Genomic DNA, 25843 nt, shown 5'->3' on the forward strand with positions numbered 1-25843 from the left:
CTATATTTATAGATTTGTATTCTCAATACGTAGGATGTTTCACCCATGTCTTTCATGGAGAATTTACTGGCTAACCATACTTTAGTGATTGCAGTAATCCTACATCATTCCCAATGAGCAGGATATCATCAACGTAAAGTACTAGGAATGTCACTGCACTCCCACTAATTTTCTTATACACACATGGTTCCTCAGGATTCTTAGCAAAACCAAACTCTTTGATAGTGCTACCAATTTGAGGTTCCATCTTCTTGATGCCTGCTTGAGATCATATATTGATCTCTGAAGTTTGCATACATTATGCTCACTTCCCACTGATGTGTATCCCTCAGGTTGAGACATATAAATTTCTTTTTTGATGTCTCCATTGAGGAATGCAGTCTTTACATCCATTTGCCATATCTCATAGTCAAACCATGCTGTTATGGCTAGTAGTATTCTAATGGACTTAATAATAATAACTGGTGAAAATGTTTCCTCATAGTCAACTCCTTGCCTTTGAGTATAACCTTTTGCTACCAGTATTGCTTTGAAGGTCACTACCTTCCCATTCGCCCCAAGCTTTCTTTTGTAGATCCATTTGCACCCTATAGGAACGATTCCCTCAGGTTGATCCATCAATGTCTAGACTTGGTTTGAATACATAGAGTCCATTTTTGACTGCATGACTTCAAGCCATTTGGTTGAATCAGTATCAGATATTGCTATTTTAAATTCATTGGATCATATCCAACACAAGACTCATCATGGTCTTGTTCATGAAGAAGCATATATCTAGCAGGTGGTCTATTAACACTATCAGACCTCCTAGAAGCTTGTAGTTCAACTACTGGTTCTTGGGAAATGGGTTCAACTTCTATAGTTGAGGGAGTATATTGAATTTCTTCAAGTTCTATCATCTTACCTTTTCTATCTAATAGAAATTCTCTTTCCAAAAAGGCGGCATTTCTTGAAACAAACACTTTTGCTTCATTGGGATGATAGAAATAATATCAAACAGAATTATTTGGATATCTTACAAAGTAGCACAAAGTGGATCTACTATCCAATTTGTCTCTCACTGTCTGCTTCACGTAAGCAGGATATCCCCATATTCTCATGTAAGAATACTTGGGAGTTTTTCCCATTCATATCCCATATGGTGTTTTATCCACTGCTCTAGTATAGACATTATTCAACAACATTGCCGCAGTGTTAAGCGCAAAGCCCCAAAACGATGTAGGCAATTCAGTGAATCTCATCATTGATCGAACCATGTCCAACAAGGTTCGCTTACAATGTTCAGAAACACCATTCAATTGTGGTGTTGCTGGTGGAGTCTACTGTGAGAATCACATTCTCTTTTAGATAACCCAAAAATTCAGCACTTAAGTATTCTCCACTTCGATCAGATCGAAATGCATTAATACTTCTTTCTAGCTGATTTCTACTTCAGATCTGAATTCTTTGAACTTTTCAAATGCTTCAGATTTGTGTTTCAACGTATAAACATACCAATACCTCGAATGGTCATCAGTAAAGGTAATGAAGTAGGATTGCCCATATTTTGTGCTAACACTTAGCGGGCCACAAATTTCTGTGTGGATCAAATCCAATAGACCATGCGCACATTCCACGTTTCTATCGAATGGAGTCTTGGTCATTTTTCCTTTTAGACAGAACTCACAACTAAGTAAAGAATTTATGTTTGACAAGTCAAACATGCCTTCTCCCACTAGTTCGTGCATCCTTCTTTGGGAAATGTGACATAGTCTAGCGTGCCATATTTGTGTGGGATTTGGATCATCTAACTTTCTTTTGTTTGTTGTTGAAATCATATTTACTTGGACATTCAATTATCATTTCCAGAACATTTCAGGCACATATAATTTCTTATGTCCGGACTTCTTGCAGTGAAATAAATATGTTCTAACTTATCGGGCTTTTTAGGCCTTTTAAGTGTCTTTCAGAGTTTGCCTCTTATTGGGATTGTTTTTCTTGTGAGGGGCAGAACATTTCTTTCCCTTACCTTGTGGGTCATTTTCGTCCGACGAAAGACCCATTATAAAAACAACAATTTTTCTTATTTTATGGTGATCTCATAAGTCATAAGCATATTGACTAACTTTTCAAGGCTATCAAATATCTTATTAAACTTTAAGTTCACCATAACCCCGTCAAATGAGGAAGAGAAAGACAACAAATTGATGTTATCAATTAACTCGTTAGGAATCACATATTCCAGGTCGACCACATTCTTAATAAGAACAATCATATGTACACCATGCTCATGGGCTAGAGCCCCATCTTGCATGTGTGTAGTCATGAGCTCCATGAAAGTAGTGTGCATCATCGTATGAGTTTCATGCACCATGCAACTCTTGCACGTGCATTCGAATGTCAGCAGCATTCAAAATTTCCTCAAACTGTCCCTACAGTTCATTTGACATAGAAGAGAGCACATTACACTTTAGCTTGCACACTATGGTCCCACCATCTTGCATGCATTGTCAGTTCAACAAGACTGACATTAGTGTGTATGTCATTTTCTCCGAATTCAGAACAATTTTCCCAACAAGTCTTGAAAATTAGATTCGGTTAGCTTGTTAATAATAAAAACTTATTACGTGAAAAAATCGAAAATATACTGATACGGGAAAAGAATAATGGTTGCTGATTATTTTAAAATAATTTTAAGATATAAAATATGGATTTTATTTTATAAATATCCCTCCCACTATTTTGACATTTCCACCACCCTCTGATGAAAAAGGGAAATCATATTTCTTTAGTGGGCACGTAGAGTCCAATTAGCCAATTATAATCTCGAATAATATCAGCCAATTATAATTTCTAAAAGGTAGAATCCAATTGCATCCCTATGCAACCTCCGCGTGTTTTGCCTCACGTTTAATAAAGACCCAATAATATGACGTCGTTTATTTTCGCGTGTCAAACCAACCCATCAATGTTGAATTGTAGTAGACGGTCGCCATGAGTTCCCCCAATAATATGAGCCCAAGTCATGGGAGTTCCTCTCAATTCACATCATATGTCCGGTGAAAGTCACAACTTTCCGGCATACAGGCCTCACCAATAATATGAGCCAGACACTGTCCGCGGGTAGCGATCAACATGCAACCACGGTTGATGGAAGGCAAGGAAAAACTAAACTCTTTTAATTTTTACTTTTTCGGTTTGATATAAATTTGAATCTTATTCAAAATGAGGGATTTTTATTTTAAAATTGTCTCATCATTTTAATTTAAAAATCACGTGCCACGAGTTTGTATGTTTTCCGGATTCATGCAACTATATTATTTCATAATATACATACATGCATACTACTATATATCGCATATATCATAATATGACATTCAACAATAAATAAGGATGATCGATCGCCCACACTATTAGATCCATGTGATCCATACATGGATCTAGGTCCAAAACCTAGGTGAATGCAGGGATGCAAATGCAACTATTACAAGAGCTTCCAATATTTTACATGTTTTCATCTCGTTCATCGGGCCCACCATCTTCCAGTCTTGATCTCCCACTATTTCTAATAATTACATTTAAATAGCCATGGCACATAAATGATACATCTCATGGGGTGGGAACGGGCCATAAACCAGGCCCACTTTAATAATATCAAATATTAAAAAAAAACGAATAAAACAGTAAAATATCCTAACATACACCTAACACATTGGTCAAGACTCTCGATCATCCTTAATGCATTTAATATCAAATATTAACATCAATTTAATTAAACAATTTAATTAATTGATAAATCATATATCTAATAATTATATCACTAACCACCACAATTATTAAAGATTTAATAAATTAAATAAACTCCTTTATTTAATTTCCAATTAAATCAGTAATAATTGATTTCTTGTAAAAACTCATTTTTAACATAAATAATTAAAATCATATTATAATTATTTATTTCACAAGAAAATTATTAATTTTCCAAAAATTAATTTCCAAAATAAAAATTGAACCAATTTTCAAAAATATCAATTTTACACAAAAATTTGAAAAATCAGAAAATCGCACCCTAGGCCCAAACAATTCAAGCCCATTATTCAGCGCGCTTCCCGAGACGCTCCCGGGCAGCCGCCCGCCCGCTGCCCGAACGTTTCGGGCAGCGGCAGAGGCAGCGGCCCACGCGCACAGGCGCGCCGACGCTACGCGCAGGCGTCCGGCGCCTGCGCTAGCGCGGTGTGCGCAGGCGTCGGTGCGCGCAGACGTCCGGCGCCTGCGCGCACGCTGCGCGCTGCTGTGCGCGGCCCAGCGCGCACGGACTGCCCGGAACAGTTCCGGGCAGATTTAATTTTTTTATTTAGAAAATCTGGAAAAAATAAATTTTCGCGGTGCTAAATTTTCTGAAAAATTTTCTTGTGTGGTTAGAAATAAATTATTCAATATCAAAACCATACGATTTAGAAAAATCTTGGCTCTGATACCACTGTTGGATCTCGGTTTTCTACACGCCCAAACGCAGCGGAAGTTTTAAAATTTTTATTTTATTTTGACAATCAAAATATGATTTGCCTTGGGCGCTCGTATGATTTTAACAAAGCATATATAGGATGTTAGAATCGTTATATCTTTGGTGAATAAATCACTGGACTCCAACTAATCCGGTATAAACGGATTAGCTCTTGATGAATCCCTACGAACTTTCTTCAAGAGACTCCTTTCTTTCTTTCTAATTAGGTCCACGACTGAATGATCTATTCCTCTTCCAATTTACACTAGAAAATATGGAAGAACTTTTACGTAGAAGAGAAAATAAAATGAGAGACGGCTCAAACCTTTTATTCAAAAGGTTATGGCCGAAAGAATTGAGAGATTGTAATTGAGATTCTCGAAAATCTCAAATCATTAGAGATAGTGGAGGCTACTCAATTTTTTTTATATTAAAAGGAGTTTTTTAACCTAAATTAAATTTAATGGGCTTTGTTAATTAAATGGACTAGTGAAACTAGTTTAATTAATTATATTAAAGTCCATTAAGAACTTTAATCTATTAATATGTTGGACTTATACTCCTACAAGCCCATTAAACATATCTCCCATTATATTTAATTTAATATTTAATAAACTCAACTATTGAGTTTAATAAATTTAATACATTATAAATTCAACTCCTTGAATTTTATCACCTCCCTAATTTAATATTTAATAAACTCAACTTTTGAGTTTAATAAATTAAATTATCAAATTTTATAAACTCAACTCCTTAAATTTATTTTATCTTAAATTAAAATAAATTCAAGTAGTTGAATTTATTTTCTCAAAATTTAATTATCATAAATTCAACTCCTTGAATTTACTACATCATAATATAAATTCAATTCCTTGAATTTATTCTCTCAACGGGAACAAACGATCCAGTGCTTGTGTGACCCTCAATGGTTCAGGGATACATCTAGCCGTGGGTTCACAACTTTTTGTGATTCTTAATAATATTTTTTCTTATTCGGGCTTACCCTACTTAGCCCCATTCTTTTCATCAACTCCTTGATTAAGGATGTCGGAACTCATTTCTGATGGCACCCATTGGATCATGGCAAGAGCGTCTAGTAGCATCGCCCCATGATCTCCTAGGTATCACTGATAGTGCCTGCAAGAACCAGTCGATTATGATTAGCGTACAGTACGGTCCCTTCATCTCATATATCCCTATCGAATCTGCAACCATTGGTTCATCGAGGGTTGCATATTAATTCGATAACTATGTGATAACTATAATAGTGGCATCGCGTGTACTATTTGGAGAATTCCTTCTCCAACGTACATCTCGTACTCTGACCAGAGATTCCATGCACTATTATTTCATTAGATCACATAGGATATCCACACCCGTAGGTGAGCGGTGAATCCCCGACTACAATGCACTGGCTCCTATATGTGTCGCAACTGTACCCAACCTCGCCACCTGATGACTCTCCTGGAGCCGGTAAACACGAGTCAAAGAACAACCCTAGCATATAGAGCCTCAGTGTTGTCCCGGGTCGTGAGGGCTAATGGTATGCAATCATAACCACAGACTTATCATCTCGATGAATGATAACCACTTGGAAAGTCCGAGGGAGGGTTATTCGGTATAATCATCATATGACTACCCATCTGCATGTTTGGACATCTCCATGCCCTTACCAAGAAACACAGTACACAACATCACAGATGCTAGTCTCGAGCTCAAGCGGCCTTTATCCCTGTTTTAGGCGGCTGAATCGACTAGGAACGAATTTAGAATATGCATTATTTACAAATGAGTTTCAACATCGAAGTACGATTCATTTGTATTAAAGCATAATCCGGGACTTTATCTATGCTGTTTGCATGGGTATACAGATAAAGTATAACAAGACAATAAAAAGTTAAATTATATTAAAATAAAGATTGTTTATTTCACTTAAGTCAATAAATTCCCTAGCCAACCGTTGGCTTGTAGGCCATCTACTCTAACAATATATACATACATATATCCTTGTTCGTTTTCAAATTATTTTCTAGTATGCTGTGTTACATGCATCCATTATCACGTGTATATTCTTTATCTCTTATATATACATATTTTACTAGTATATAAAGCAAAAAGGTCGGGCACTAACTTCTTTGGTCCAACCTGATTATACGAATATATATAATTATACACAAACATCTCAAATATTAATTTGAAAGTCAAGCATTCAAGGGCAAAATAGTAATAAAAATCTGTCAACTTTCTCCACCTATCCTTTCAAACCGTAATGCAGTTTTTTCTCTCATTAAACTCCCTCAGCTTCCATTTTCCACGTTTTGTTTTTTGTTTTTTAGTTTTCTTACTTTGTGTCGATTTTTAAAATATTGGTGTACATGCATAAAATTCAAGCAATTCCAATTTTTTTCGTCCAATTTATACGTAAAATCTTTGTATACATAAGCATATATAGTGTGTGCCACTATTACTATTATAAATAAAAAATGTGTCTTGTTTATCAATATATAATATTGTACATATGTGTGTGCATCAGTGTATGTTAGAAAATTACTTAGATCAGAGGTCTCATATTTATTTGGTTCGGATTTAGATGTTAATTGTAAGATTTCACTTTATTTTTTCTAGTTCTATGGAACTTCATGCCCATACAGCAAAAGGAAACCTATTAAGTGGATTCGAGGAGACAGTCCGTTCTTCTAGCAAAAGTAAGTTTAATAAATTTGGTAAATAAATTCAATATTATATTTTTTTGTACAATAATTGATTGTTTAAGCTGAAAAGTTAATGTATGTTTTGCGTGTGTGTAGTTGGACTAAAGGGTATAGAAGAAAGAGCAACCGTGCATGGAGAATTGCACATCTATATTACGTAGGGTTAAAAGCGATGGGGCACCGTTCTGCGCACTCACGTAACGAAAGTTTAAAAATTTTAATTTTGACATTGGAAACTTTCTTTGAGCATCGTATAAATTAAAACATCCATAGAGTATTTAGATTACATACCTGTGTGTTTTAAACGTTGGTTCCAACTATTCAGGTTTTTAAGCGAATATATCATTTCTTGTAAATCCTTTCGAACAGATCTTCCTCATTTTGATCGTCCAATTAAGTCCAACACTAGAGACTTAGTTCCTTGTTTGGATCGTACAAGAGATGCCAAACAATTTCTGCGTTGAGACTAGGACGTCTGAATTTCAAAAATCTAGAGTCGGTGCAGCTGCAATGGACGACGACGGTGGTGGAAGAGTCCACGACCGAAAATTCTTTGAACAAATGTTGGCCTAAACTTTTAGTGGAGAGGGGAGGGGGGAAATTTTGTGAATCAAAACTTGTGCGCAAAAAGTCGTGTCTATTTCATGTGACCCCTTATGAAATATTTCTAGAGTGTGATTTCTAATCCCATCAGGAATCCCTCTATCATCAGAATTCCTATTTTCCATGATTTTAAATTTTCATGTGATTACATCACGCATATCCCATATGCTGTGAGGCCCAGGGCCGAAGAGGGCGGGGGTGATCGCCGGTGCCATGAGGTTGCACGGACAATGAGCGGCTCCTGGCAGGCTTCTAGTTGGAAGGAACATAAATGAACCAATCTCACACCGAATGAGAGGGATTTTGAGACTGTTCAATATAATGGACTGTATAGTTGAAGAGGGCTTAAAAGATTTCATATCTACTACTCATATCAAGAAGGTGCTTCTTCTTTTCGGTTACTCATCACATAAGAAATCCAAAGTTAAGTATGCTTGACTTGGGGTAATTTTGGGATGGGTGACCCCCTATGAAGTTTCCTAGGGTGCGTGCGAGTGAGGACATAAGCATGCTGGAAAGACTTGTCTTGGTACAGTGAGGACATTCCTCGAATATGGGGCGTTACAGTTGGTATCAGAGCCGACCTCTCTTAGTACGGTGTGGCTCGGGGACGAACCAAGCGGAAGCTGGTGGGCATGTGAGGCCCGGGGCCAAAGACGGCGGGGGGTGATCGCCAGTGCCATGAGGTTGCATGGACAATGAGCGGCTCCTGACAAGCTTCTAGGTGGAGGGAACATAAATGAACTGATCCCACACCGGAATGAGAGAGATTCTGAGACTGTTCAATGTAATGGACTGTGCAATTGAAGAGGGCTTAAAAGATTTGATATGTACTACTCATATCAAGAAGGTGCATCTTTGTTTCGATAGCTCATCACATAAGAACTCCCAAGTTAGACGTGCTTGACTTGGGGAAATTTTGGGATGGGTGCCCCCTGGGAAGTTTTCTAGGGTGTGTGTGAGTGAGGATATAAGAACGTTGTAAAGACATGTCTTGGTACAGTGAAGACAATCGTCGAATCTGGGACGTTACATTTGGTATCAGAGCCGACCTCTCTTAGTACGGTGTGGTTCAGGGACGAACCAAGCGGAAGCTGGTGGGCATGTGAGGCCCGAGGTCGAAGAGGGTGGGATGATCGCCGGTGCCATGAGGTTGCACGAACAATGAGCGGATCCTGGAAGGCGTCTAGGTGGAGGGAACATGAATGAATTGATCCCACACCGGAATGAGAGTGATTCAGAGACTGTTCAATGTAATGAACTGTAAAGTTGAAGAGGGCTTAAAAGATTTGATATGTACTACTAATATCAAGAATGTGCATCTTCTTTTCGGTAGCTCATCACATATGAACTCCAAAGTTAAGGGTGCTTGACTTGGGGCAATTTTGGGATGGGTGACCCCCTGAGAAGTTTCCTAGGGTGCGTGTGAGTGAGGAAATAAGCACGATGGAAAGACTTGTCTTGGTACAGTGAGGATAGTCGTTGAATTTGGAGCGTTACAGTTAGTATCAGAGCCGACTCTCTAAGTAAAGTGTGGTTCGGGGATGAACCAAGCGGAAGCTGGTGGACATGTGAGGCCCGGGGTCGAAGAGGGCGGGGGGTGATCGCCGGTGCCATGAGGTTGCACGTATAATGAGCGGCTCCTGACAAGCTTCTAGGTGGAGGGAACATGAATGAACCGATCCCACACCGGAATGATAGGGATTCTGAGACTATTCAATGTAAAGGACTGTACAGTTGAAGATGACTTAAAAGATTTGATATGTATTACTTATATCAAGAAGGTGGATCTTCTTTTCGGTAGCTCATCAAATAAGAACTTAAAAGTTAAGGGTGCTTGACTTGGGACAATTTTGGGATGGGTGATTTAACGCCCCTGAACCTACCCCTAGCTCGCTCAAATCATGCTGCAACTTGACCCCATAATCTGCACGTGTGTGTGTGTATCATAGTGACATTAGGACTCCTAGTTGCTTTAGAGCTCTTCCAGCTTTTAACCCATCGACTCCTCTCGATCATTACTGACCCTAGACCACGCCAGCCTCGTCCCAGACCAGCCCCAAGCCCTTAACCCATTCATCGAACCACCTGAAGCAGAAGACAGGAGCCTAAGCGAGTGATATTTCGCCCATGACTCTCCGACTTCGGCTAGGACTCCTTGCTCGAGCCACCACTGAACCCACATGACCCTAACCATCCCTGGACCACAGCTAGCCCCTACCCAGACCAACCCAAGCATATGAACCCAGCCAGCGAACTCCTTGAAACAAAGACAGGCAGCGCGCTTGCTTCCCTCACAACCTACATTTCCAAATTTTTATCGAGGCACGGCAAAACCAGCCTCTCCAGCCTCTGGCCCGTCCCCTTCCCATGACCATTGGACCCTGATGGACCACCTTGGCTCGCCCCCAGGCCAGACGCACTCCCCCTCTTCTCCCAAACTCCCCTTCCGCGCATGCTTGGAGATGAGTCCTAGTAAACTAGGACTCTTCCTTAGGCACCCTCACGCACCTATCCACCCTAGGACCCATCCCAGGACCTAACCATGACCCATAGGACCCAACCTCCAGACCTGGTCGAGCCCCATGAGCCCATGCAAAAGAAACAAGCCCCTTGAATCAATAACATGCACACAAGAATCCAGCAAACTCACTGTTCCTATTTCTAAATTTTCCTACGGTTCCAGAATGATTTTCTTGGGGGCCAGCCAAGGTGGTCCATCAGGGTCCAAGGGTCATGGGAAGGGGTCGGGCCAGGGGCTGGAGTGACAGGGTTCGCCGTGGCTCGAGAAAAAATTTGGAAACGTGGGTTGTGAGGGAAGCAAGCGCGCTGCCTGTCTTTGTTTCAGGGAGTTTGCTGGCTGGGTTCATGGGCTTGGGCTGGTCTGGGTAGGGGCTAGCTGTGGTCAAGGGATGTTTAGGGTCATGTGGGTTCAGTGGTGGCTCAAGTAAGGAGTCCTAGCCGAAGTAGGAGAGTCATGGGCGAAATATCACTCGCGTAGGCTGCTGTCTTCTGATTCAGGTGGTTCGATGAATGGGTTAAGGGCTTGGGGCTGGTCTGGGACGAGGCTGGAGTGGTGTAGGGTCAGTAAGGATCGAGAGGAGTCGATGGGTTAACAGCTGGAAGAGCTCTAAAGCAACTAGGAGTCCTAATGTCACTATGATACACACACACGTGTTCAGATTATGGGGTCAAGTTGCAGCATGGTTTGAGCGAGCTCGGGCTAGGTTTAGGGACGTTTCAGTTGGTATCAGAGCCGACCTCTCTTAGTACGGTGTGGTTTGGGAACGAACCAAGCGGAAGCTGGTGGGCATGTGAGGCCCGGGGCCGAAGAGGGCGGGGGGGTGATCGCCAGTGCCATGAGGTTGCACGGACAATGAGCGGCTCCTGGCAGGATTCTAGGTGGAGGAAACATGAATGAACCGATCCCACACCGGAATGAGAGGGATTCCGAGAATGTTCAATGTAATGGACAGTACAGTTAAAGAGGGGTTAAAAGATTTGATATGTACTATTCATAACAAGAAGGTGCATCTTCTTTTCGGTAGCTCATCACATAAGAACTCCAAAGTTAAGCGTGCTTGACATGTGGCAATTTTGGGATGGGTGACCCCCTGGGAAGTTTCCTATGGTGCGTGTGAGTGAGGACATAAACACGCTGGAAAGACTCGTCTTGGTACAGTGAGGATAGTCGTCGAATCTGGGGCGTTACAGGTGACCCCCTGGGAAGTTTCCTAGTGTGCGTGTGAGTGAGGACATAAGCACGCTGAAAAGACTTGTCTTGGTACAGTGATGACAGTCGTCGAATCTGGGACGCTACATATTCATAGATATATTATTTAAGATTAAATAACCTTTATTTAATATATTTAATTACTTATTAGTTAATTAATTCAAGACTTTCTAGATTATTTTAAGATAATTTTGTACATATCAGTAATCACTACTATAAATACTATTATTTAATTACTAAATTCCTAACTCACTAGATAAATAATTATGAATTCATTATAATCCCGATCGACGATACGACAGAGCCGATGCACCGATGATATAAATCTTGTTCATATAATTAAAATTGAATATTTTGATAATTAAAATTGAAAATTTCGAAAATCAAAATTTTTCATTGTTCATATCTACTAGCTGCTAGCTCTGTGAACTTTTTCACCTTAACTTCCATCTTATGTAATCAGTTTATAAACTCTTTTATAAGAAATTTGTTTGATCTCTATCAAAGAACAATTCAAGTCATTGAACTTTGAATTTCTCAACGAGAACACAAAATCCAATACTTGTGTAAGATTTAGGAAATTCGAACTACGTAATCCAATTGCATGCGATTTAGGGTTTTTATTTAAAATACGTATTTAATTATTTTTATGCATTTAATGCATGATTATTGCTTGGATAAGTCTTTATTTCATGGTTACTTTAAAATTTCATGAATCATGTGTTTAGGTTGCATTTCACGATCGAACGAAGAACGAAGACCGGAAATATTCAGGAAAAAGTTTTTATTAAATAGTTATTTATACGGTGTATTTAAATATGACTTTTTTTTAAATGGGCTTTGGTTGGGTATTTTTTCTCGCTGGGTTATATTTTTAGCCAATTTGGAAATTTTAACGATTCGTAGGATTTTTTCGGGTTCGGACAATATTTTCAAAAACGTACCCAAAAGAAATATTTTTCGGGAGTTTTATTGGGCTTGATGGGTTTGCTCTAATGCTTAATGGTCTCAAAACCCCTTTTACCCTTTAAATTTTAATTAAGGGCCCATTAGTACATTTTATTTTTATTTAATTACATCATTAAGCATACCTTAAACCTAAACTAAACCAAACCTAGCAGCTGCCCCTCCCTTCCATAGCAGCCATTTCGAAGCAAAAACCAGCAGCCTCACGAAATCCTCTCAAAGCTTTCAAGAAAATCAACTCCCGCCTCTCCAGTGCTTATTTGACGCGAAGTTATCAACGATTTCGCGCATTTAAAGGCAAAGGCACGCCATGTATATCTTTTTCTCATCATTTACATCGTTATTGTTGGAAAATGAATTTTGGTTGTTTGAAAAACTAAGTGCTTAAATCGATTGGATTAACTGATCAAGAAGTTTGAGAGTAACAGAACAAATTCTCAAATCTGAAGCTATGCAGTCAACTGACTGATCAGTTGCTACATTCAGTTGTGAGCTTACCAACCATTGCTTCATTTGATTCTTCAGCTGAAGACGTCATCAGTTAACAAAAAGGACGTTCAACCAACAATAGTACAAAAGCAGACCGCAACAAATAGTGGGAACGCCGCAATTCAGTAGCAGTGTACGAATGTCAGTAGAATGTTGACATAGCAAACCAACGGATAAAAAGATTCAAATATTAAATGTTATTGTTGAAGAAAAGCCTATATATAGCAGAGAAGAGCAGATGAGAAATACGAGATAACACATCAAAATTCTGAACATCTAAACTCGTCTATTCTCTGAAAAATACGCCGTTACTCTGCTGAAATAAAAGCTCACGTTTATCGCATATATTCGAAGCAATCAAGGCTTCACTTTTGAGCTTTCAAGCACAATGTTGTCATTGTAAAACTTGATCTTGTAAGAGATCAGTTGTGCTAAATTCAGTTGTATACTGTGAAGCATTTTGTAAACTAAGAGTTTCAGTTTTGGTACTGTTAAGTCCAAACTGAAGTGGGTCTGTACAAACCTTTGTATCGATCAAAGTCTTTTAGATAATATCATATCCTTGTGATAGAAGGGGTGACGTAGGAGTGTTTGAAATCTCCAAACATTCGTAAAATCTCGTGTTCTTATCTCAGTTTTTATTCTATCTATTAGTCAGTTTTATTCCGCACTTAATTGTTAACTGATTGATATTGATTGACAAGATTCCGAGTATCAGTTTATTACTAAACTGAACTCAACTTTCGAAAAACTTACATAAGTGGTGAAGTGTTTATTATACCCCCTTCTAAACACTCTTTTAGCCTAGTATTTTATCCTATCAGGTGGTATCGGAGCAAGTTAAATCTTGTCCCAGAATATTCTTATCCACAAAACTGATAACCATGTCTTCTTTCAATAAAACCCCAATGTTTTCCAGATAAGATTTTGATGACTGGAAAATCAGAATACAAGCTCATCTAGCTGCACAGGACGATGTTATGTGGTACGTCATTACTGACGGACCCATGAAGATTTTAAAAGCCAACATAGTTGTAGCCATAACTGATGGGGCACCACATCGTATAGAGAAGCTCAAATAAGAATGGACAACTGAAGATAAGAAGAAAGTCAATCTAGACAATGTGGCGAATGATATCTTATATAAAACGTTGGATAAAGTCACTTTCAGCAAAATCAAAATGTCCAAAACCATTAAGGAAATTTGGGAAAAACTGATCCAGCTTTGTGAAGGAAACGAGCGAACAAAAGAGAACAAGCTATCAGTTGCTGTTCAGAAATTCGACAACATTAAAATGAAGGTTGGTGAATCCATGCATGAATATGATGAAAGAGTGCATTATCAATGAGCTAAATGCACTTGGAAAAGTGTATTCCAATAAAGAGGTAGCACTGAAAGTTGTCAGGGGTCTTCCCAAAGAGTGAATGTCAAGACCATGGCGATGAGGGAGTCAAAGGACCTAAACAAGGTCGAGCTTCATTACTTGTTTTCTGATATGAAAGCCTATGAGTTTGAACTACAAACCAGATAAGGAGAACCTTCTACACAAGCAGCCACAACTCCTTTGACTACTGTTAAACTGGAACCAATTGGTCCAGTTGACAAGACATCTGATCAGCTAAGCAATGACGTAATGTCATTATTTGTCAGAAAGTTTGGAAAATTTATGAGAAAAAATCAAGGAAATTTCCAGAAACAACATCAGAAAAACTACTCCAAATAAGAACCTTATACTTGCTACAACTGTGGCAAAACTGATCAATTCATTGCTTTTTGTCCCAAACCAAAGAAGGACAGTCGAGGCTTAGCTGAAAGAGGGAAGAAGCCCTATGAACATAAAAGAAGAACCAAGGATGACAAGAAGTCATTCAAAAAGAAACACTAGGTGCTTCTAGCGGAGGAGAGCAAATCTAAATGGACAGAAACTGACAGTGAGGAGTCAGAGTCTGAAACCTCTTACAAATCAAGTGATGATGAAGAAAAAGTTAAGTGCTTAATGACAGATGATGCTGAACTGGAGTCAGCAAGTGAACAGTTATTTGACTTCAGCTCTACTAATTTCACCCGTGAGGAACTCATTACAACATTGCATGACATGATAAATGAGTATCACAAACTTGCTCGATCATTCGAGAAGGTCAGAGCTGAGCAAAATGATCCCCATGATAACACAACTGAAACTGATGAGTCAGTTTAAGTGTTAAATCTAAAAAAAGAGATTGCAAAACAAAAAGTTGGAATGATTGAAAACAAAGTTTTGATAAATCAGTTAAAAATTGAAATTTCAAAACTTATTGAACTTATTCAAGCTTGGAACAAGTCTTCAGTTACATTGCCTGAAATGCAGAATTCACAAAAATCAGTTGATGATAGAACTGGTTTAGGATTTAACAGTCAAGATGAAAATTCTGCAAGTGATACACATCCAAGGTTGAATAAAAACAAAGGAAAGTACTTTGCCTTTGTAAAATCAACCAATATAAATGAATTCTCAGAACCGAGTAAACCAATTTTCCAATCGACTAGAAGTAAGAACAAATCCAAATGGTATGAAATGGGATATAGCTCTGTGAGTTCAACTGATTCAAGAAACTGGTCACCTAAACGATTCAGTTAAAAAAATCATTACTCAATGAATGGCTATTACAATTACTACAACTGTAAACCAGTTTAGAAACTATATCAAAAGAATAGTCAGTTGAAAAAGGGTATAAATCACATTGTTTATTCCTCACACCGCACACTTTTCAAGTTTGAATTTGTTCATTTGGAATCTGGGTTCGAAAAAACTATCTGGAACACAGCAACTGGAAAGTCAGTTAGACTGGTCCAAGTCTGTGTTCCCAAAGGGCTAATCAGTTTAGGACCCAAATGAATATGGGTACCAAGATTATATATTGTGTGTGATTACAGGTGACAGGTACAAACAAGGAATCCACCTGGTATCTAGACAATGGATGTTCACGGCATATGACAGGGGATGCAAATTTGCTGTGGGGACCCGAACGCTAATAATTCTCTTAATCATCATTTGGGACAATTTAATCAACTATAATAAACAAAGTCTAATTTTTTTTAAAGTACAGTATGAAATGCGGAACGTAATGGAATACATTCTAATATATAAGTCAGTATTAAAGTACAAGTCTTGTACTATATACAATCATTAAAACTAAGGTTTAACGACTACAAATCAAGTGTTTAAACCATATCTCTAATCAAAGTCCGTAGTCTCCATTCTAATCACGATCTCTCTTCATCTCCTCGACCCTGAACCTGTCCCACCTGTTGTCATGCACACATACAAACACGACAACAGCCGGATAACTCCGGTGAGATATATATCCCGGTATAAACAATGTAAACATGCAGTCATATAAACATATATAAAAGCATGAAACACATATCAATAACATGTATCAAATCTGCAAAACATGTATCAATACAATCTCTGAATCACACTCTGTGACTACTAGACTCTGACTCGACTCATCCTAATCTAGGGATCCCGATCTGAATAAGAACACAAAGTTCTCCCATCTACTTTACCCCAGCTAGATGGTGGTACGTTCTTAGTCCCAGACTTTGGCTGTCTATATCGAAGATTTGCAATAGGAGTCGATCTTCTCCTCAGTCTATCGATATATATATCCAAAAGTCCAGTGACTTGGCGGTTCTACCACAGACTGGGCGGATCTGCCCAACTCTAACTCATGCTTTGCTATAATCAATAGATTAGTCATATCAATGTCAAACATTGCAAATATCAAATGCAATAATCATTCAGTATGTGATTTTGAGAGACTCAAGTCAAATCTAACTCGAGTTGTGCAATCCCGAATCAACATTAATTTATACTTTTCTTTCAGTCGATCTAACTCTGTCGAAGTCTCGGACTCTAATCTGTCAATACTCAATCTGGCCATGACAATAATGATGAATATAATATAAATATCCCAATCAATCGATACTGGATATAATCAGAACTAAATCGAATTATGTTTTAACGGCATAACTGCACAATCTCAATATACCCAGCCATACAAATCAACAGATATCAATTCCCACATCTCATAATCGATACAATACAAATCTGATATCAAATCTCAATCAAATCAACTCTGAAAATCATAAGAATTCTATACGATATCCGTTCTTCAATCCGGTTTCGATTATACGATGTCTAATATGTCAGAAACACCATATATGAATCATATCCGATTCCTTCAACATCATAATTTCAAGACATGACAAAACGTAGTAAAACTTACGTCCAATTGTAGCCTGCATCGATAGGAACACAGTACCGAATTCGGATTCAAATCAGACGGACGGATCGCAATATAAAGGCGTAAGGATTTCACAACTTTCTTCGTCCCTTTTGACGTTTTCTGAATTCTGAAGGTCACAATTTGATTTTTGATATATAAATCATGCATGTGAAGGCTAGGTGGCTCGATCTATGCATTGCACGTCTCGCGCATATACGCGACCTGTCTCGGCGCATATGCGCGAGACAATATGTCTCGGTGCGTAACTTTCATAGCAGCTCGCGCATATGCGCACCCTTACTTGGCGCATATACGCGAGGCCCTTGTTCATTTTTCCCAACTCTCGGGTACCCTCGCGCATGTGCGCCGATCCCTGTCGCGCATATGCGCGAGGTGTTCTGCCTATTCCGCGCACATGCGCCCGGTCTGGTCGCACATATGCGCGAGGCTCATCCTCGCACAAAATTCCAACTTCTTTCCGGCTTCCCCGGTCTGATCCGTTCTGTCTATAATCACATCAATCAATCAACAAATCATTTTAGATTAACAACACATCACAATTATCAACAAATCATATCGGATTACATTAATGAAAATCTCGGGCATTACATTTGCTATCTCAACTTATCAAATACAATGGACCAAACATCAGTTTTGGACACAATTCCAAAGGTAAAACTGTGGGTATGGGTAAGCTTATCCATGGTAACTTTACAATCAAAGATGTTTTACTAGTTTAGAATTTGAAGTATAACTTGATTAGCATCAGTCAGTTATGCGACAATAATTTTTCAGTTCAGTTTGACAAACACATTTGTTCAGTTAGAGACTCAATTGAATTAGAGACTCAACTGATGAAGTCATCATAACTGACAATCGTTGTGAAAATACTTACAAAGTCTGTTGGACTGATCAACCTCATGCACCAGTTTGTTTCATTGCTTCCAAATCTTCAAAAAAACTGGCTGTGGCCATAAGAGGTTGAACCAGTTAAACTTTAAATCTATTGCCTATCTGAGTAACCATGATCTTGTAAGTGGTTTGCTCAAATAGATTTCTCAAAGGATAAAATTTGTTCAGCATGTCAGTTTGGTAAGCAATAAGATCTTCATTCAAAAACAGAGGTTGTAATTATCCTCCCAATGCTTAAAAATTATTGCATATGGAGCTTTTGTGCGAGGCCTGGGGCCGAAGATGGCGGAGGGTGATCTTCGGTGCCATGAGGTTGCACGGACAATGAGCGGCTCTTGGCAGGCTTCTAGGTGGAGGGAACATGAATGAACCGATCTCATACCGGAATGAGAGGGATTCCGAGACCGTTCAATGTAATAGACTGTACAGTTGAAGAGGGCTTAAAAATATTTAATATGTAACTACTCATATCAAGAAGGTTCATCTTCTTTCCGGTAGCTCGTCCCATAGAAACTCCCAAGTTAGGCGTGCTTGACTTGGGGCAATTTTGGGATGGGTGCCCCCCTGAGAAGTTTTCTAGGGTGCGTGTGAGTGAGGACATAAGCACGCTGTAAAGACTTGTGTTGGTACAGTGAGGACAATCGTCGAATCTGGGGCGTTACAGTTGGTATCAGAGCCAATCTCTCTTAGTATGGTGTGGTTTGGGGACGAACCAAGTGGAAGCTGGTGGGCATGTGAGGCACGAAGCCGAAGAGGGTGGGGGGTGATCGCCGATGCCATGTGTAACGCCCTAGATTCGACGACTATCCTCACTGTACCAAGACGAGTCTTTCCAGCGTACTTATGTCCTCACTCACACGCATCCCGGGAAACTTTCCAGGAGGTCACCCATCCCAAAATTGCCCCAAGTCAAGCGCGCTTAACTTTAGAGCTCTTATGTGATGAGCTACCAAAATTGCCCCAAGTTCACTTCTTCTAGTGGATCTTGGGTCTATAGCTGTAACGCCCCGAAAATTTTAAAGTCCACTCAAACCACGTGCATGCATTTATTAAATTCTTTTGTATTTAAATTAAATGTTTTAATTGCATGAATTAATTATGTTGTACATATTTGCATGCTTAAATTATATTTTTCTACATGGTTGCATTAAAATGTAATTTTAAAGGGTATTCGAGTTGCGATAGAGGAACGGAGACCGGAGGCGGAAAAAAATAGAAAATATTTTTAATAAATCAATGTTTTGAATTATTTAAAATATGGGTGATACTTTTTCTTATTTTTTTGAAAATATAGGGTTTTGAGGTGATTTTATACGCCGGGACGTAATTTTTATCGGTGTTGGATTTTCAACAAAAATACGAACGTTTTGGCAACCCGGCTAATAAATTCACAAACATATTTAAAGAAAATTGTTTCTAACAAGTTAATTAAGCACTAATGGGCCTAAATTACCTACTTGATGGGCTTAAGCCTAATTAGTGAATAATTAACTATTTAATACTCAAAAACCCTACCATAAATCCATGATACCCACGCCCACTTCTGAAAAATCTCTCCATAGAAAACCCCTCATCACACGACAACACTCACACCACAATTTGAAAGGGAAGTTCGAAGGTTCTAAGGGATTCGAGCCAAGGTTTCACTCCGTTCTTCGCCGCCAACAGTTTTTCGTGCGTAAAATACGCAAAGGCACGCCTATTCTTTTCTTCAAATCATCAACACATCATAATATTTTTTTTATGCATGAAAAAGTTTACAAAACAAGAAGCACTTGCTGTATTTTCGTTTTTACATGTAGCATGAAAGTTTCAAGTAGAATTTTTGATCCAAATTGTGTTGTTTGTGTGCATAAAGGGGCTGCCATGTGTAGGGAAGGTTATGGTATGGTTTTTACATGAATTTTAGACTCCTAAACACCACACACGATCCAACACAAGATGGTGCAGCAACTTGCTGTCATGGGAGTCAAGGGCTTGGGTGGGTCGTGGCTTCTGTCCAGGGGTTGTCTAGGGTCACGAGTGAGGCTAGGGAAGAGTCCTAGCCAAGCTAGGACTCGAACAAAAAGGGCTGGGAGGAGTCGTTGACAGCAAGGACTCCTACCCGAGAAACCCGCTAGGGACGCGCAAGCTTGTCTTGCTTCGTGCAGGCTTGGGGCGCGGTGCAAGGGGCAAAGGCAGAGTTGCGTCGAGTCTTTAGGGTCCTTAGGGGCTGTTCATCACGTTAGTTCAGCGGCTGGATGTGTTGGTAGAGTCCTAGTAGCATGATCAAGAGTCCTAGTTGCTATAGGAGTTCTCGGCCAGGAATGGGGCAACTTGGGAGGGTTCGATTTTATGCTTGGGCTGGGGTTCTTAGTGAGTTAAGGGTCCAGTAGTTTTAAAGATGTATTGTTGAATCATTTTATATGTTCTTCAAATATCAAAATATTGCATACCAAGTGTTTGATAGAATGCTTCAACTGAAATATTTTTACTCATTCAACTTGCATATATTTTAAATAGTTTGCAAAATATTTAATCGGTTTTTACAAAGGATTATTTCGAGTGTTTTCCGCTTGATTTCATATCAAACTTGATTTAATCCATCGATGTTCAATAATTCAAGAACCGAGCTATTGTAGCTCAGCGGTGATCCCCCTAACCGATCCTATCAGTTAGAAAGACAACCCTTCAAGAATTGTTTAGTTTCGACCTGGGACGGAGGAGATATAGCGACTTTTCCGCAGCTGCTACAAGGGTGACAGTAAATGGGGTTGAGGGAAATGGGTTTTCTTCCTCTCTCTTCCTTATCTCGTGTTTTTCTTTTTGAATGAGGTATGTGTGTATATATTTTTGTCTAATGTAATATTCATGCCCCTTTTTATCCCAGTTTTGGATTTATTTTTCTCTCGTGTATTATTTAAACTCTATATGATTTTATATCGTTACATTCTCCGATATTCTAAAATACATATTTTTAACAAACTTCTTGAATTTATTTGGCATAAATAATTATTTTAATGTACAACTAAATAATTATTCTAATTATGCAAAATTGCGGGACAATTAATTACAAGGCTTTACAATATCATGCATCAAGAAAGCATTTAAGATTTAACTTATAAAATATAAAGCAGTACAAACTCACATACTTGAGGCGTGACGTCTTGGGCTTCTCGAAGTGGCAGTACACAACCCTTTGAGTAAAACCTTGGCTCTAATATTAACTGAAACTTCCACTAATTTTTTAACTTTAAACTCTACTGGAATTTTATTTTCACACATACTTCCAATATTCACTATTTAAAATAACTTAACATTTCCATATATAAAAATAATTTAACATTTAAAATCTCAAGTGCATAAAAATCCCTAACAAAATTCAACTCCAACCTTTAATATTATCATCCTAATTCAAAAATAAAGTATAAAAATCTCTAATAAAATTAATAACAAAATCTTTAAACTTTGAACTATCAAGCTGATGCGGAAAATAAAGTCCCTCGGGAGTGTACTGTCTGTCTCGATCTACTCAAGCGTCAGTGCCTCCCTCAATATCATCATCACCTGCAACATTCAAACCTAGTGTGTCTAATAACTCAGCACGTTCAAACCATGGGTAGCAAATAATACATATACAAGCACATGCATTAAAATTTTCTTTTATTTAAAATAAAATTTTTATGTATATAATAAATTGTCAAATCGTAAAGCTTTCAATCATTTATCATTTTGGATGAAGCTTGATATTTGAAAGTGACTAGCTTTTATCCTCTGGTCGACTGATCAGTCTTAACTCATCATTGCGCATGGGGACGGGCACTAGGCACCGACGTAAAATGGAAATACGATCATTGGACTCCCTCTGGGGCCTTCTCCCGTAAAGGACTCCCTCTGGGCTTTCTCCTTCACGATGTTCCCAAAAATCATATATCATATCCTTTTTGTCACAGTCAAGTCACATCCTTCAAAATATATATCCTTTATTTTTAATCATAAAATATCGTGTCCTTTCTATATTTGAAAAATAGCTTTTTTTAACAGTAAAAATTTCATAGTTTTACCACAAATCATAAAATCCCGTATTTTCATCATAAACTTTCAAAAACATTATTTAACATGCGTCATGATTCTTCAGGACACTGGCAACCTTTTTCATACTACAAAGGTGTAAAATAACTGTTTTTCCCCTATGCTTAAATTTTTTTTGTTTTCGACCTTTTCTTACTATTATTGACTCGAGACTATCCCAAATAATTATTTAAGCTTAAATTTGACTTCTAATATTTTTATTTAACGTAAAGTCGAGGATTTCAATTTAATTCCTAAATTACTAAATCGAGAAACGTTTAATTCCCGAAATAATTCAAACTTAAATATTTTCTTTCCAGACATTAAAAATAAACTTTTTATATCTAAAATACCCACTTGAACCATGGATAGACCACCGTGGACCACGGTTCGAACCACTTTCCAATCTAAGCCAATTTTGAACCATAGCCTCTACCTCAAGCCACGGTTTCCCCAAACACCGAGCCACCCTCGAGCCACCTAGGACCACAACTAACCCCGACCCTCCTAGACCCTACCTGAACCCTCCTGGACCAACGCCTCATCCCCAGCCCCTAGCCCACGTGAACCATCCACGCGCAAGCTTCCTATGTCGTGGCCCTCTTTCATCGAGCCACCATGGACCATGCTGCACCAGCCCAAGCCATGACCCTGAACCATCCTCCCTAGATCCTCCTGAACCATCCTAGCCTGCCCTAACCGATCCATGCAACACTCCTTCAGAAATCATCCAACGCGTGCATGGGAAGAGTCCTTGCACACTTGGGCTCTTCCCTACCTGCTATCCATGAGTCATAGACATGCAAGGAATCTTCCTAACACCAAAACACGTCTAGCACGGCCCCATCAAAAGACTTGGCTGAGCCTCACGCGAGCCCTCACCTAGCCGACCCCCAACTCAAGGAAATCCATCAAGAAAACCCCATGTTCATCCATCCTTGGCCAAGCTTGGTTTCAGCCTACGTTCCACCTATAAAGGACTAAATTTCCATCCCTTAAACACATCCTATTGGCAGCATGTCCTTATAATTCATAAAGTTTTTCAAACAAGCAAAAAATATTCAAAAACGTTGAAAATATTTATCCTATCGCAAAACGTTTCATGTTTAAATATTTTTCTTGCAAAAATAAATAAAACAAGCACAATATTATTTGAATGATGCATCAAAGGAATTTAGAAACGTGCCTTTGTGTTTTAGAACGCTCGAATATGCGATTGTTGGCGTGGGGCGTGAAGAAGACCGAAGGGGCATTGAAGACTCCTTGTTTTCTTCCTCTCCAATATTTTCGAATTTATTGCATGTAAAATGTGTTTTTTCGGCTGCAATCTCAAAAAATAATTGTAATCCTTTTTATAGATTTAATTTGCATGTTAATGGGCTTAGGTTTTGGGCATTTCAGTTTAAGAGCAATTGAGCCAACTAATCTAAGGTAAATTGGGCCCAATAACACTTATTTAATTGAAAAATAAAAATTAGTTTTCAAAAATAATACTTTTGATCTTTTAAAAGTCACTCGTTTGTCCAAAACTGGCTTTCCGGATAAAATCGAGCTCGTCTTGTGTTAGATATGAATTTTATTGTGGCGATGATAACTAAAACCAGTAGACCAGCAGACCAATTCAACAGATTAGCTTTTTAGTAGCTGCTGCTCTAGTAAAACTAAAACCAGTAGAAAAAGGGATAACAATACAAACCAGTAGAGAACGTTTTCTAACGTTGCTATCTTAATTGTTATCGTTAAAGTGTTCCTAGTACCAGTATTAATTGCAGCATTAAATACTATACGGAGTCATTTAATGCATATTACCAAATTGAGTATAAAACAAGACTGATTGTTTTATAGCTTTTCTGCAGGAACCTATTTCGGTAATAAAGCTGATTGTATCAGTTATCTGAAGACTTCTCTGATTATGAACGTTGAACTCAGTCGATTATATATACTTGGATCAAATCCTTGTTCGACACGACACTTCGCATAATATCATTTTCAAGGAACAAAGCTACTCTCTTATCAGACGAATATCAGTTTTCCTTGAGCATTGTTAAAAAGTTCAACACAAAGAAAAGTAGCACACGCTTCATAGCTTATATCTGATCTTTTTAAAGATCATCTTGTGCTACTAATTCTTACACTCTTCACAATCTTTACTGCACTAATATTTTATCAGAAGAGTCTGTAATCTGAAAAGAGTCTTTTCAGAACTTTGTGTTCCGCATTTTTGTAAGTTGAGAAACTAAGAGTTTCAGTAGGCTGAGGTGTAAGTCCTTCTGAAGTGGGTGTGTACAAGTGTTGTACTGTAATATCCAAAGTCTTTTAGTTATACCTTCTGGAAACAGAAGAAGGGGAGACATAGAAGAGTTTATCTTCGAACTTCCATAAACAACTGCTGTCTACTGCTTTATTGTTTTTCAACTACTTCATCAGATTGTTTCCGCACGTTCTACTGTAATCAGGTGAAAGTATTCTCACAAGATCGACTACTATCCTTAACAGGATTCTAGTACCTCATCCATACGAAAAACGAGTAGATTTTATTCACCCCCCCTCTAAACTCAACTTCGATCCTCAACAATTGGTATCAGAGCAGGTTATTCTTGTTTGTGAAAAACTACAACAAATGGCACACTTCAGCAAGATCCCTATGTTCTCTAAGGAAGATTTTGACGACTGGAAGATAAGAATGCAAGCTCATTTTGCAGCACAAGATGATGACATGTGGTACGTCATCACAGATGGTCCACTGAAAATCTTAAAGCCTAACACAGCTGTTGCTGTTACTGACGGTGCACCACAGATGGTCGAAAAATCAAGAAGTGAATAGACCAGTGAAGATAAGAAAAAAGCCAATCTTGATAATGTGGCGAAGGATATACTATATAAAACTCTTGACAAGAACACTTTCAGCAAGATAAAAATGTGTTCTACTGCAAAATATATTTGGGAAAAGCTCATCTAGATATGTGAAGGAAATGAGCAAACAAAATAAAATAAATTGTCTGTAGCAATGCAGAAGTTTGAAAATCTGAAAATGAGATCTGGTGAAACTCTAAATGAGTTTGTTGAAAGATTCAGTAGCTTGGTCAATGAGCTAGCTGCTCTGGGTAAAGAGCACAGCAACAGAGAAATAGCCCTCAAGGTGATGAGAGCCTTACCCAGAGAATGGGATGTTAAAACAATGGCTATGAGAGTATCCAAAGATTTGAACAAATTGGAACTGCACGACTTATTTGCAGATCTAAAGGCCTACGAATTCGAATTGGAAGTAAGAAGTGGAGAAGAGCCTTCAAACTTACCCACCAAGGCCCTTGCTGCTACTGCTACTGCTTTTACTACTACTGCCTCTACCTCTTCTACTGCTGCTGTAGTTGTACCTCAGGCTTTACCTGCTGTGATAATTGACATTGCTATGGAGAAGACTGCTGAACAAATCAGTAGTGATGCTATGTCCTTATTTGTAAAGAAATTCTCCAGGTTCATGAAGAAGAACCATCGAACCTATCAGGGTCCCAATCGAAATTTCAAGAAAGATTCACCATCCGGTGATATGGGATGCTTCAACTGTGGAAAGATAGGTCACTTCATTGCTGATTGTCCTAAACCAAAGAAGGATGATCAAAAGAG

This window comes from Primulina eburnea, chromosome 12 (assembly GCF_022965805.1).
Source record: "Primulina eburnea isolate SZY01 chromosome 12, ASM2296580v1, whole genome shotgun sequence".
Lineage (NCBI taxonomy): Eukaryota > Viridiplantae > Streptophyta > Magnoliopsida > Lamiales > Gesneriaceae > Primulina > Primulina eburnea.